Below are 13,834 nucleotides of genomic sequence, written 5' to 3'. Positions count from 1 at the left end.
CCGTTAGAGTAAAAACTCACATACACAACCAAAGTGGTGCGCTAGTGTGAGTTGTTGCTTCTTATAACTTCAACGCCCTGTAGATTCGTTGGATTAAGTTACCGGACATGGACTCCTCAGCTGATTTCTCAAGACACCCTCTACAACCCTTCGAAGTTTGTGGACATAGTTTTGCTACACTCTCTGTTGTTGTTTCATCTCTACTTGTCTTTTGCTTGTTCTTGAGAGAAACGTAACGGTAGGGTAACTGGATTCAAGTTATTCGGGGAATGTAGGTGAAATATATGTAAATAAACAGTTTTTGTCGTAACAGCATTACCAGTGTGCCACATTCATGCGTTCAATAAGCGTGTATTTACAGAAACACGTTAAACGCTATACGTTCTATATCTACAATCATCGTTGTGTCATAACTTTTACATCGTGATAAACGAGTACTGAAATATGTATACGTATAAGTAATAATGATAAGCCATAACAAGAATTACTTGTTTGGAGAATCGTTGGTAAAGTGTAAATGTGTAATGGTGACACATAGAAGCTGTTACAGTTCTGAACGTTTCTTTACCTAATTAGTGTATCTCATTGGCTGTAGAAGTATTGGGCTGCAGTCTGACGGCTAGTAACGATATGTTCCAGAAAATATGGAACATGACGCCCTTCTACAATTGAATTCTTCACGGATGACAGCTATATAATTCAGTTTGTACACTAAGCGACGGAGTGAATGGAGACAATGACTGAGCATTAGAGATAAATCAACTTGCCATTAAATTTGCAGCTATATTCATCGACTCACTGTGAATTTTGTGGTAGAAAATATATTTATTTCCCATATTTTCTTTATTGAAGTGAAAAGAGGGTTTTTTTCCTTTGTGCAACTGGCTAGTATCTTGACACGATAGCATCAAATATGCTGGGAAATTTCGTCCAAAACCCTCTGTTAACCTCAAATGGATACCGTCCTAGTACAGAAGTAATAATAGTTACTATAATAGCTTTGATATGTGCGCTACCAGTAAAGTAAAGTACGATGTTCTGCACAATTATTTTAGGATCATGTAGAGTACTAGTTTTTTTCTCTTAATGTTCCATCAACTAAAAGTAGTCAGTGGTGTCTATGGGACGTCACTGGGTAACCAATATAAACCAAAATAGAGTATCACAAGGCTGTAAACAAACAAACACAAAAAAATCCATTCATGATTTTCCAGAGGTATTCGGGCAGTATCACTGTCGATGGACCCTTATGAGTTCTGATGAGTTAGACAGGATAGCAGGACTTGGTAATATTTAGTGCTCCACATATTATACAGTCACAGAGGATGAAGAAGACGTTTAATGAAGGAGAACAGACGCTGTGTACAGGAAAAGAGTTTGAGCGGCCTGTTATCCTCTGTAGTAGCCGCCTCTGCCACCTCTTCCATAACCTCCATAGCCGCCTCTTCCACCTCCATAGCCGCCTCTTCCACCTCCATAGCCGCCTCTTCCGTAGCCGCCTCTTCCGCCACCATAGCCGCCCCTTCCAAACTGGGCGACAGCGACGGTCACCACAGCTGCCAGTAGCAACATCACAAGCTGCAACACAAGTCACTATCTTAGAAAGCACGCAAGTTGTGGCCTCACAAAGCACATCCCTATACGCAACCTGAACTTTGGTCCTATAGCTACACTAGATTGGGATTCTCGTATAACACAGCATCCACAGACAATTGTTCCACATGTAAAAAGTGTTATTTATTTGACACACAGAAATCTTCAGATGTAAAATCAGCTTCAGGTACGCCCCAAGTGAATGTTGTAGGACCATTACGTTTTGTAGCCAATACTATGAAGGCCTAAAATGGGTTGACAGGTGTCACATAGGAAACGTGTTCCTCTACTTTGCGTATAGGCTTGTGTAGAGATACAACAACAACAACAACAACAATAACACAAGCTTTTATTCCACTATTTTAATTTAGACTCTGTTAAGGGGACATTGTACGTGAAATTCGTTGAAATTTGACATTTTCTGTTTCCTACTCCATAATGTATTTTGGACTTTCCTGAACATTTTGGTATATAATACATTAAAATCAGACAATTGTGAGACCTTCAAATAATATTTTGAATGTTGACGTGTGACTGTCAAATTTCGTGGCTACACATATACTGCCACGGTTGAGCAGTCATACCTCGGGAACTGCAAAGTGTAGAAGGCTGCGAATTGCTTTGTTTTGTGACTACTGCTACGTCCCAGAAGTTGGCATTACGAATAAACAAATCAGTCCTTTGTTTATGATAATAGTTTTCGTTGAAAGTAGTGTGATTATCGGCTATTTCTGTAGTAAGCTAACTTCTATTGCTTTTTATACGACAAATAAAGTGACTAAGCGTAAAAGTAGCTTCAAGAAACGCAAATTTGCGGGTAACAGATATGTGAGACCTGCATTTTCTTCTGAAGTACATGAAAACACGTGTGCTAGCAGTGAAGGAAACCAAGATAAAGTTTCTGAAGTGACCACGCCCCCTAGTGCATCGGAAAGGAAAGTAACTTTAGAAACGGGTGACAGTGGTAAAAGTAATGATATTATGGACAACGTCATTACGAATCTGCAAATCCTTGCACAAGTTCTTTCTGAAACTCTCTCTTGCTGTCCTTGTGGTGGTCTGTCCGATGGCAAGACAATAAAATGTGCTGGAAGACTAACGGACAAAGTAATTGATGAATTAGAGGAATATTATGGGAAGACCAGTAGAGATAACTGTGACAATTTAGAGAAGATGAAAAGAGCTGTGTGGAGCACATACGCTCATCGAATATCAACCGATAAAAAGCCATGTCATACTTTGTGTCCACCTCCACCAAACACTTGGTGTAAATATAGGCAAGCTGAATTATCTACATCTACATTTATACTCCGCAAGCCACCCAACGGTGTGTGGCGGAGGGCACTTTACGTGCCACTGTCATTACCTCCCTTTCCTGTTCCAGTCGCGTATGGTTCGCGGGAAGAACGACTGTCTGAAAGCCTCCGTGCGCGCTCTAATCTCTCTAATTTTACATTCGTGATCTCCTCGGGAGGTATAAGTAGGGGGAAGCAATATATTCGATACCTCATCCAGAAACGCACCCTCTCGAAACCTGGCGAGCAAGCTACACCGCGATGCAGAGCGCCTCTCTTGCAGAGTCTGCCACTTGAGTTTATTAAACATCTCCGTAACGCTATCACGGTTACCAAATAACCCTGTGACGAAACGCGCCGCTCTTCTTAGGATCTTCTCTATCTCCTCCGTCAGACCGATCTGGTACGGATCCCACACTGATGAGCAATACTCAAGTATAGGTCGAACGAGTGTTTTGTCACTGTGCATGAATTTGCACATAAACATTCTCTTCCTTTGGCAGTAATGGAGGCAATCAAACGTATTTACAGATATTTGGCAAATCCTGAGCTATTAAAGAAGTGTTTACATGGGAAGACCCAGAATGTGAATGAGTCCTTCAATAATGTTGTGTGGTGCCTTGTATGCAGTTGTTGGCCTTGTGACTCTAAAGTCAGCCGCGTCTGATGCTGTAATAACTTTTATTGGTGGGAACTATGAAAGACCTAAGGTTCTGGACAAGTTAGGGGTAAGATTTGGACAAAGCACAGCTAAAGGACTGCCGGAACTGGATGAGCTTCGTGTACGTGAAGCAGATTTAGGTGCTCAGCAAATGACAAAAGAAGCAAGAAAGAAAAGGAGGAGGGGAGCACTGGGCTGTTGTGACACTGAAAAAGACAAAGACTATAAACCAGTGCAATTCTAGCGCACAAAAGACGCAGAAATGCTAGTCTGTATACGATTTTGTAATAAAAAAGTTTTAACCCTCAATAATCTCAACTACATTTTTTGCCATAAATGACCCTTTTTCTAAAACAGGACTGAAGGTAGAAACATGAAATTTTCACAGCATGCTAAGTGTGAGATTCAACACATATGGAACTAGAATATTTAAAATATCCTGAGTTGTTTTATGTTAATTTATTTACAAAATTCTGTCAAAAATTGAGTGTTTGAAAAAAAAAAAAATATGCCCCACAATACAATTTTAATAAATATTCTAGTTCAGTGTATCTAGAAAGGCACATTCAATAATTATGGAAGTTGTAAATTGGTGTCTTAAAAAGTTTCCAAGATAATGGGTCACAAAATTCGATAATTTAACATATGTGGTATAAGACATACAATGTCCCTTTAACAGATTTACATTTGATACAATGCTACGACAAATGTCTCAGTATAGCGGCGACTATGTGGAGAAGTAGCTGGAAGTTGTAACTAACTGTTGCAATTCAAAAATTTTTGTTTCACTGAGATTTCCATTTCGCGACCACTCATATTCCATGGAATGCTTGTCTCACTTCGAATCCTAATAGCCCTCCGCAACGTCTTCAAAGTAATACACAAATTAGTGTCATTGTTAAACCGCGTTTCCGCTCCAAATAAGCTAATAACTTTACAGGAAGCTCATTCGTAGCAATCACATGCATAGACTGGTTCGATGACGTCACAGACAAAACAAGTAGTGCGCGACGAATACGTGCTCTGAGCGCGCCCATTGTTACGCATTGTTAGTCTCGTAGCCGATTTAAAACTGAACGCATTTTATCACACTAGGAAGTTCGACCGTCGATCACTGAATCCTGCGTAGAGACGTTTTCGCGTCAAAACCAGGTTTTCGAAACATTGGTTGCCTTATTCATACACGATAACTTGCAAACAGAAGATGCAAGTGGGCAGATAGATTTCCGACAATGTGCCACATCGCCGACTAATGACCACGACCTGATCCTATGGAGTCTATCTCTATGAAAATTTTACTAACAGAAGCCAGTGCACGATACTGGATGTTGAATGTTCACCAGAAAAGAAAGTGGATTCAGGTAGTGCCGACACGTAGCGTAATACGACCTCTAAGGTATTCAGCATAAATAAACGATTTATCAGTTTGGATGGTTAAGAATGTAAAATTATTTCGTTGACAGTGCTGTTGTGTTGAGAAAACTATTGCTGTTGGATGGCAGTAATTACGAGGATTATTTTTTTTTCTTTTACGAGGTCTGATCGGTCGCGGCGAAAATCCGCAGATGTGTTGTACAGTGTCTCTAGTATGCCCATTATCGCATCACAACGCATTTTTCAGTTCTGAGCACGCAGTGAACGCGTCAAGATGCCTGGATCACTATAGTCTCCTTACAAGCGTGAAGTGCGTGCTGTCATTCGATTTCTTCATGCTGAGGGGTTCCGCCTTATTGCATGCACCCCACATAACTTAACTGTTGCGACTGACAGCAAAATGTTGTTGCACGAAGTACAAGATGCAGGTGGTCAGGGAAGAAAGGGAGTGTCAACCGATGATCTTCCTCTGTCAGTGGAATGGGCAGTTAGGAGAAAATCGTATACGAAGGGCAACTCACTGCGCTCACAGGTCGGACGTGCTCTGAGAACAGTAATGTTACATTGCTGTCTCGATTTGACTTCATGCTGTCTTCATGTGGTTATCCTACTCTCCCATGCACTGGTGGGGTGGATAAGAATTCCCTCCTTAGTTACGCTCTTACCAAACGTCTCATTTAGACCAAACGCACACCGATGCACGTATATTCAAAAGAAAACAGAGAGGAAGCAATTTTTGTGTCATGTTTCACAGTGCTCCTTTACTGAACCAGCAATCAATCAATACCAGATTCTGCAGCCATTGTCCCAAACCCATTACAATCGCCATTTAAAATTTTTAAGCCATATATTGAATAAGCTTCCACGTCACTCGTTTAACAATTACGTGGACATATACTCGTGAAACAAATTATTATCAGTCTTAATTCAAACAAACGACTGTCAGATTTTGACAGTATTCAGGTTGTCCGAATGTTTCTCGGAGCGGCCTACGTTATTTGACATGAGGTCATATTGTTAAACGATTTGTGGGCAAGTTTTGTTAACAATATAAAACAAATGATCTCTATTGACAATACTGTCGTACACGTTCGTAATAACAATCGGCAGACCATAGTAGAAGAAAATACGAAAATAAAACTCTGCGGCAGTCCGTAATATGAAGTTTTTTTGTCATTAGTCTCGTGACTGGTTCAAAGCGGTCTGCCACGAATTCCTCTGCTGTGCCACGAAGGAATTATCTCAACAGGATGGAAACCGTTAGATGTGAAGTACATGTACAGACAGACAAATGATAACTATTTTAGAAACATAAGATGATTTATTCAAGAGAAAGAGATTCACAAATTGAGCAAATCAATAACGCGTTGATCCATCTCTGGACCTTGTATAACCAGTTATTCGGCTTGGTATTGATTGTTGTGTGCCTTCTGAGGGCTATCGTGCCAAACTGTTTCCAATTAAATCGTCAAAAACCCGAGCTGGTTAGAGGGCCCTACATATAATCATTGACCTCGCTGCCCAGTGTAGGGTTTGGCAAGCACGAAAAGTAGTAGAAGCTCGCACCATGTGCGGGTGGGCATTGTATTGCTGAAATTTAAGCCCAAGATGGCTTGCCACGAAGGGCAACAAAACAGGGTGCAGAATATCGTCGACGTACCTCTTTGCTGTAATGGTGCCGCCGATAACATCCAAAAGGGTCTTGCTGGTTGTCGGGCCGTATAGTGAGCGGCAGTTAGGTTTGTATCCCACCACTGTCGGGCCAACTCCAGATACCGGCCTGGAATCTCACTGACTGGAGTAGAAATGTCTTCAGTGATGAGTCCCCCTTCGAATTGAGCCCCGATAACCAGCGAAGACGTGTCTGGAGACGCTCTGGACTGCGGTGGGATACCAACATTCCAGAAGTGATGGTCTGGAGTTCCATTTCATTTCATAACAGACCCCTTTGGTTGTCATATGTGGAACCCTTACAGCACAGCAGTTGGTCGACGATATTCTACGTGCCGTTTTGTTGCTCCAAGGCAACCCATCCTGGGCCTACATTTCAGGACATGTATTAAGGGAGCTGTAGAGTGTAAAATTGTAGGAGAAGGCAGAGATCGGAACACATCAAGCTAATAATTGAGAATGTAGTTTCCATTTGCTACACTGGCACATGAAAGGAATTCGTGTCAGGTCCCCATCAAACCAGTCGAAAGACAGACGACAAAGAAAATCAAGGGAATACACTACTGGCCATTAAAATTGCTACAGCAAGGAGAAATGTAGATGATAAACGGGTATTCATTGGACAAATATATTATACTAGAACTGATATGTGATTGCATTTTCACGCAATTTGGGTGCATAGATCCTGAGAAATCAGTACCAGAATAACCACCTCTGTCCGTAATAACGGCCTTGGTATGTCTGGGCATTGAGTCAAACAGAGCTTGGATGGCGTGTACAGGTACAGCTGCCCATGCAGCTTCAACACGATACCACAGATCATCAAGAGTAGTGACTGGTGTATTGTGACGAGCCAGTTGCTCGGCCACAATTGACCAGACGTTTTCAGTTGGTGAGAGATCTGGAGAATGTGCTGGCCAGGGCAGCAGTCGAACATTTTCTGTATCCAGAAAGGCCCATACAGGACCTGCAACATGCGGTCGTGCATTATCCTGCTGAAATGTAGGGTTTCGCAGGGATCGAATGAAGGGTAGAGCCACGGTCGTAACACATCTGAAATGTAACGTCCACAGTTCAAAGTGCCGTCCATGGGAACAACAGGTGACCGAGACGTGTAGCCAGTGGCACCCCATACCATCACAACGGGTGATACGCCAGTATGGCGATGACGAATACACGGTTCCAATGTGCGTTCACCGCCATGTCGCCAAACACGGATGCGACCATCAAGATGCTGTAATCAGAACCTACATTCATCCGAAAAAATGACGTTTTGCCATTCGTGCACCCAGGTTCGTCGTTGAGTACACCATCGAAGGCGCTTCTGTCTATGAAGTATCGTCAAGGTAACCGCAGCCATGATATCCGAATTGATAGTCCATGCTGCTGCAAACGTCGTCTAACTGTTCGTGCAGATGGTTGTTGTCTTGCAAACGTCCCCATCTGTTGACTCAGGGATCGAGACATGGCTGCACGATCCGTTACAGCCATGGGGATAAGATGACTGTCATCTCGATTGCTAGTGATACGAGGCCGTTGGGGTCGAGCACGGCGTTCTGTATTACCCTCCTGAACCCACCGAGTCCATATTCTGCTAAATGTCTTTGGATCTCGACCAACGCTAGCAGCAATGTCGCGATACGATAAACTGCAATCGCGATAGGCTACAATCCGACCTTTATCAAAGTCGGAAACGTGATGGTACGCATTTCTCCTCCTTTCACGAGGCATCACAACAACGTTTCACCAGGCAACGCCGGTCAACTGCTGTTTGTGTATGAGAAATCGGTTGGAAACTTTCCTCATGTCAGCACGTTGTAGGTGTCGCCACTGGCGCCAACCTTGTGTGAATGCTCTGAAAAGCTAATCATTTGCATATAACAGCATCTTCTTCCTGTCAGTTAAGTTTCGCGTCTGTAGCACGTCATTTTCGTGGTGTAGCAATTTTAATGGCCAGTATTGTATTAGGCCATTAAAAGCGGTTAAACATTATGAGTGTAATATAACGAAGAAGGCAACAGGTTATTCCATAGAAGCAGCTGTCTTTCTAACTCGATCAACTGCAAATTTCACAGGCTTGACAGATTTAAAATTTGCTTTTAATACCGTATTCAGATTAAGCTTCTAAGAGTTTTTCGTCTTTTGTCATTTGTTGATAGATATTTTAACTAGTTTCACGTAACTCAATGTTCTTATTCTTGATGGGCTCTACAGAACAGGACAAACGAATTAATACATTTAATAACTGAAAGGATGATCTAGCTACCCTTTTTCTGGGATAGGGGTAACGAAAATAAACAAATTCCACAATAATGTACAACCACGTGTTCTCTATTTGCAGTATATTTGTGTCTTATGATGCAAACGGTAACCTTCTAAAATCACGGTTTAGAACCATGTCTGTTCCTTGTTGACTTCAGAAATTGTCGCTCCACTATGAAGTATTATTCGTTAATCATGGTATGTCAGCAATCAAAGAGGGCATGACCAGCACTGAAAATAAGAGAGCGTGCTGAAAAGTAAGGCCTCCGAATTGTTTTACGCGAAAACTCTTAAAGATTTTTGAATGAAACAAACGTTATTAGCGCTCCACATCTTTATTCTTCATGTCTACGAATGTGCAGCCCTCTGCCGTTAGAGGGCTCCGAATAGTAGCATGTAACATGGTGGCATGTGAGAAATAGCGTGCTGTAATCGTGTTTCGAGTTCGAAGATTTCATCAACAGATTGAGCACCTTCTTCTTCAGCATAATAACACCAGACCACACATGAACTTTGCGACACCTGCAGCTATCCAACGCCTTGGAAGTCATTGGTCACTCTACAAAGGGTCCCGAATTGACCTTATGTTTGAAAAGTTTAAGGAACATTCGAGGACTTCACTTTTATAGTGATAAACCGGATCCAGTTCACCACCAGCAAAATCATAGTTCTGCTGTGACAGTATCAACCGCAGACACGAAACGCAACATCTGGGAAGTGTTCTGAGGAGAAATGGTTACTCCACAAGCTATATTAGAAGTGCAACAGAGCCAAACACTCGGCGAAGTGACAGATCAGAAAAAGAAATCTCGGATACGGCCTTTCTGCCTTATATTCCCAGAGTGACGGACAGAATCGGCCGTATATTGCGTAAACACCGCGTGAAGAAGATTTACAAACCGAAAAATATGATCAAAGAGTGTCTCAGATCGGCAAGGGAGAAAAGGGACCCATTTCCAATGTCGGGAATATACTGCGTACCATTCACATGTGGAAAAGCTTTTGTCGGAATGACTGGACGATCTATCAACACCAGGAACACAAGCGATATTGCAGGTTGGGGCAGGTGGAGGAACAGGCCGTGGCAGAGCACGCACTGAGTGAGTCCGACCACGTAGTAAAATTCGCCGACACGGAAGTTCTGGCTGTAGAGAAGCACTATCACACCCGCTTGTTCAGACAAGCTGTAGAAATACAAAAACACGGGAATAGCTTCAACAAGAAAGAAGAAAGCCTCAAGGTAAACGGATCCTGGCTACCCGTACTGCAGCGAACGACCGTCGCAGGTAGCAAGAGGAGAACCGCAGCGGAAATGACCGCGGAGAAGCCCTCGGACGTTGGCGTGCCAGGTACACGTAGTCAGCGGCCGCGAGCTCGGCTCCGGTTCACCACCAGCTAGGGACGGTGAAGCTTTGACTATGCCAGCCACTCGTGGTGGCGAAACGTCAGAAAAATCATCAGACGAATGTCGACCAAAGAACCCGAGACAGAAGCCAATCGGCAGTTTGTCAACAAGTGACCTGGAAACCCTTAACGATTTTGTATTACCAAGATGGTCTCTCGTTGGAAGAAATGTGTTCGTCGCCAAGGAGAAATAAATATGAGGAATAAAGATGAAGAACGTTAATAAATCTGGTTTTCTATTAACCGAACCCATTATTGTTTTCCTATCACTGAATAAAGAAAAAACGCCATAATGAAGTTCATTTGTTTTGGCTAAACTGAATCTATAGTAAATTTCTTACTCGTTGATAAACTTGGTTCCCTACAGAGCTGTTGAAACATGTGTTACATTTCGTATTGCCAACGATTCTTAGTGGTTAAAACAACGAAGAATCTTGGCTAATAACAACACGTATATGGAGACCCGCAAAAAGTTTTAGTTCTTCTCTGAAAAGGATGATTAACTGTCGCTTCTAAAATGTGGTCCATTTAACCCGACCATATTATTATATGATTGCAAAAAATTATAAACGAAATGTGAGAAATTATGGGTAAGCTATTCATTTATGATGATGTAGCTGTTACACGAAGCAGCGACGAAAGAATCAATTAAGGTTATACAAGTAAAGATCCAGTTCTTTGTTACGAGAAGTGCAGTGATTGAAATTCCAGATGATGTAGCTGTTACACGAAGCAGTGACGAAAGAATCAATTAAGGTTATACAAGTAAAGATCCAGTTCTTTGTTACGAGAAGTGCAGTGATTGAAATTCCAGATCTCTCCATGTCCATTGACACTGTAGAGTCCTCTAGACAAGACCTGTTACCATAGATTCTGAAAACAACAACAGGGAAACTGCAGAACGCAAAATGTTTCATTTCTACCACGAATTCTACTGACATAAAATAAAACGTGTCAGAAGCGGGATTACGTAATACACTAACTTACTAAGAACAAAAATTTCTTGCTAAAGAATACACTGAACTCAAAGAACTTTTCGTCGTTAGCAAAACACCCTACACAGGCTTCGGAAGTATTGGTAGAAGCGAACCGATAAAGTCCGAAACGACTGAAACTGAATTCAAAGTCGTTACGTTAACTGAGAATTAAAGCAAAACGATGATGTACGGGAAATTTGGGGACTGCGCTGACATGTTATTTGACGTGTTGTGCTGTCCGTTTCACTCGCTTAATGATTCCAGTTTTCTGTTTCGAAAATGTCGTTTAACACTTGGGATATTTCAGTTATGAATTAGCACCAAATACGTGTAAGACATTTAGAAAGTATGTAATACAATAAACAAAAATTCTCAAGCAATGAGGTTGAGGTGAAGTCGCTTACCAGTAACTTAAACATGTCGGGGCAGATCCTGCGTCGCTGATGCCTGTTCTCTGTTTCCAGTCCAACCTTTCGCCGTATATATACACCGGAAAGTGATATAGAGGTTGACCTTCAAGCAGAAACTTCAGCAACCGTAGAAACGCATCAACGAATGATGGGCGTGTTTCTTTTTCCTTTTATACTTGAAGTATAAGTTCAAAACATGTGGAGACCCGAGGCGAGACGCATCACTTTAGTTGGGTAAACCCCAGGAGCTGTGGCGCAAATTTTGCGTTACCGTATAAGCCGTGGACATAAAAAGAAGGGTACGTAACGAACCTGTTTCGTTGCGGCGTTTTCCGCACGCTAGGTGATGTGGTGGGAGAAGTGACTAACCTTTGTTTTACTCACTTTGTCCAAGACGAGCATTTTGCTGCAGTTTGAGACACCGGATCCTGTATTAGAAATGTGGAACATGTACGTCTTGTTTTCCACTTCGAGCAACATTTGGGAAACGGATTACCCGCCATCAAAAATTCACTGTTAACAGTCGAAAGATATTTAATAGCAGACAAATTGTAAATTATGTAAATCGGTTTTCTGTAGACTATAAAGTCACAGAACCGCTAGTACCACCACTTCGGAAGGCCAAGAACAAGAATCTTAACGCGCTGAAAGGAGAAATGTGAATCGGTAATATACATATTGCTGTAAGACCTTCGCAAATTGTTCAATACTTTGAGAATATGTCAAGTTCAAGTTTTCTATTAGCGTCGACTTTTTATGGGGGTAATCGTGTTGCTAGCTTTGATATGATATGACTTAAATCAAGTTCATAATGTACAAATAGAAAGTATTTGAGAACTCTGCGTTGTTCACAGACTGAATTCTTAGAGATACATAACGTGTATTGGTTAGTTAATGGACAGAATAACAAAATAATCAGCATACGACCGGCAGTGTCCATTAAGTTCAGACTCTTCATGGATTGTCTGTATTTTGTATAGATACTATTGCAGACGTAGGCTCACATCAATTTCGTCATGCTGGTGCTTGTACATACAAGCGTAAGACTATTTTCTCATTACTTACAAGTACTTCTGCTGAAAGAAATAAGGACAGTTTTAATTTACCAGTTTTTAGCTGCAATCTAATGATTCGTTGCATAACGTGATTGTTGTTGTTGTGGCCTTCAGTCCTGCGACTGGTTTGATGCAGCTCTCCATGCTACTCTATCCTGTGGAAGCTTCTTCATCTCCCAGTACCTACTGCAGCCTACATCCTTCTGAATCTGCTTAGTGTATTCATCTCTTGGTCTCCCTCTACGATTATTACCCTCCACGCTGCCCTCCAATACTAAATTGGTGATCCCTCGATGTCTCAGAACATGTCCTACCAACCGATACCTTCTTCTCATCAAGTTGTGCCCCAAGCTCCTCTTCTCCCCAGTTCTATTCAATACCTCCTCATTAGTTATGTGATCTACCTATCTAATCTTCAGCATTCTTCTGTAGCACCAAATTTCGAAAGCTTCTATTCTCTTCTTGTCTGAACTATTTATCGTCCACGTTTCACTTCCATACATGGCTACACTCCATAAAAATACTTTCCGAAACGACTTCCTGACATTTAAATCTATACTCGATGTTAACAAATTTCTCTTCTTCATAAACGCTTTCCTTGCCATTGCCAGTCTACATTTTATATCCTCTCTACTTCGACCATCATCAGTTATTTTGCTCCCCAAATAGCAAAACTCCATTACTACTTTAAGTGTCTCATTTCCTAATCTAATTCCGTTCAACTGCTCTACCAGGACCTTTGCTGTCTCTGACAGAATTACAATGTCATCGGCGAACCGCAAAGTTTTTATTTGTTCTCCATGGATTTTAATTCCTACTCCAAATTTTTCTTTTGTTTCCTTTACTGCTTTCTCAATATACAGATTGAATAACATCGGGGATAGGCTACAATCCTGTCTCACTCTCTTCCCAACCACTGCTTCCCTTTCATACCCCTCGACTCTTATAACTACAATCTGCTTTCTGTACAAATTGTAAATAGCCTTTCGCTCTCTGTATTTTGCCGCTGCCACCTTCAGAATTTGAAAGAGAGTATTCCAATCAACATTGTCAAAAGCTTTCTCTAAGTCTACAAATGCTAGAAATGTAGGTTTGCCTTTCCTTAATCTTTCTTCTAAGATAAGTCATAGGG

At 41.7% G+C, this 13,834-nt stretch overlaps 1 long non-coding RNA gene across 1 annotated transcript; it reads right to left on the bottom strand.

The window, feature by feature from the left end:
- Window positions 1-1,321: 1,321 nt before the first annotated feature.
- LOC124795401 lies at window positions 1,322-11,914 on the bottom strand. The gene is made up of 2 exons (XR_007016686.1): window positions 11,642-11,914; window positions 1,322-1,578 (listed from the first exon to the last, which is right to left on the bottom strand). It is a non-coding gene; the product is annotated as an uncharacterized LOC124795401 (long non-coding RNA).
- Window positions 11,915-13,834: the final 1,920 nt, after the last annotated feature.

The sequence above is a fragment of the Schistocerca piceifrons genome, chromosome 4 (assembly GCF_021461385.2).
Source record: "Schistocerca piceifrons isolate TAMUIC-IGC-003096 chromosome 4, iqSchPice1.1, whole genome shotgun sequence".
Lineage (NCBI taxonomy): Eukaryota > Metazoa > Arthropoda > Insecta > Orthoptera > Acrididae > Schistocerca > Schistocerca piceifrons.
Note: the sequence above shows the minus strand (reverse complement) of the source record. Positions and strands in the feature narration are given on the sequence as shown.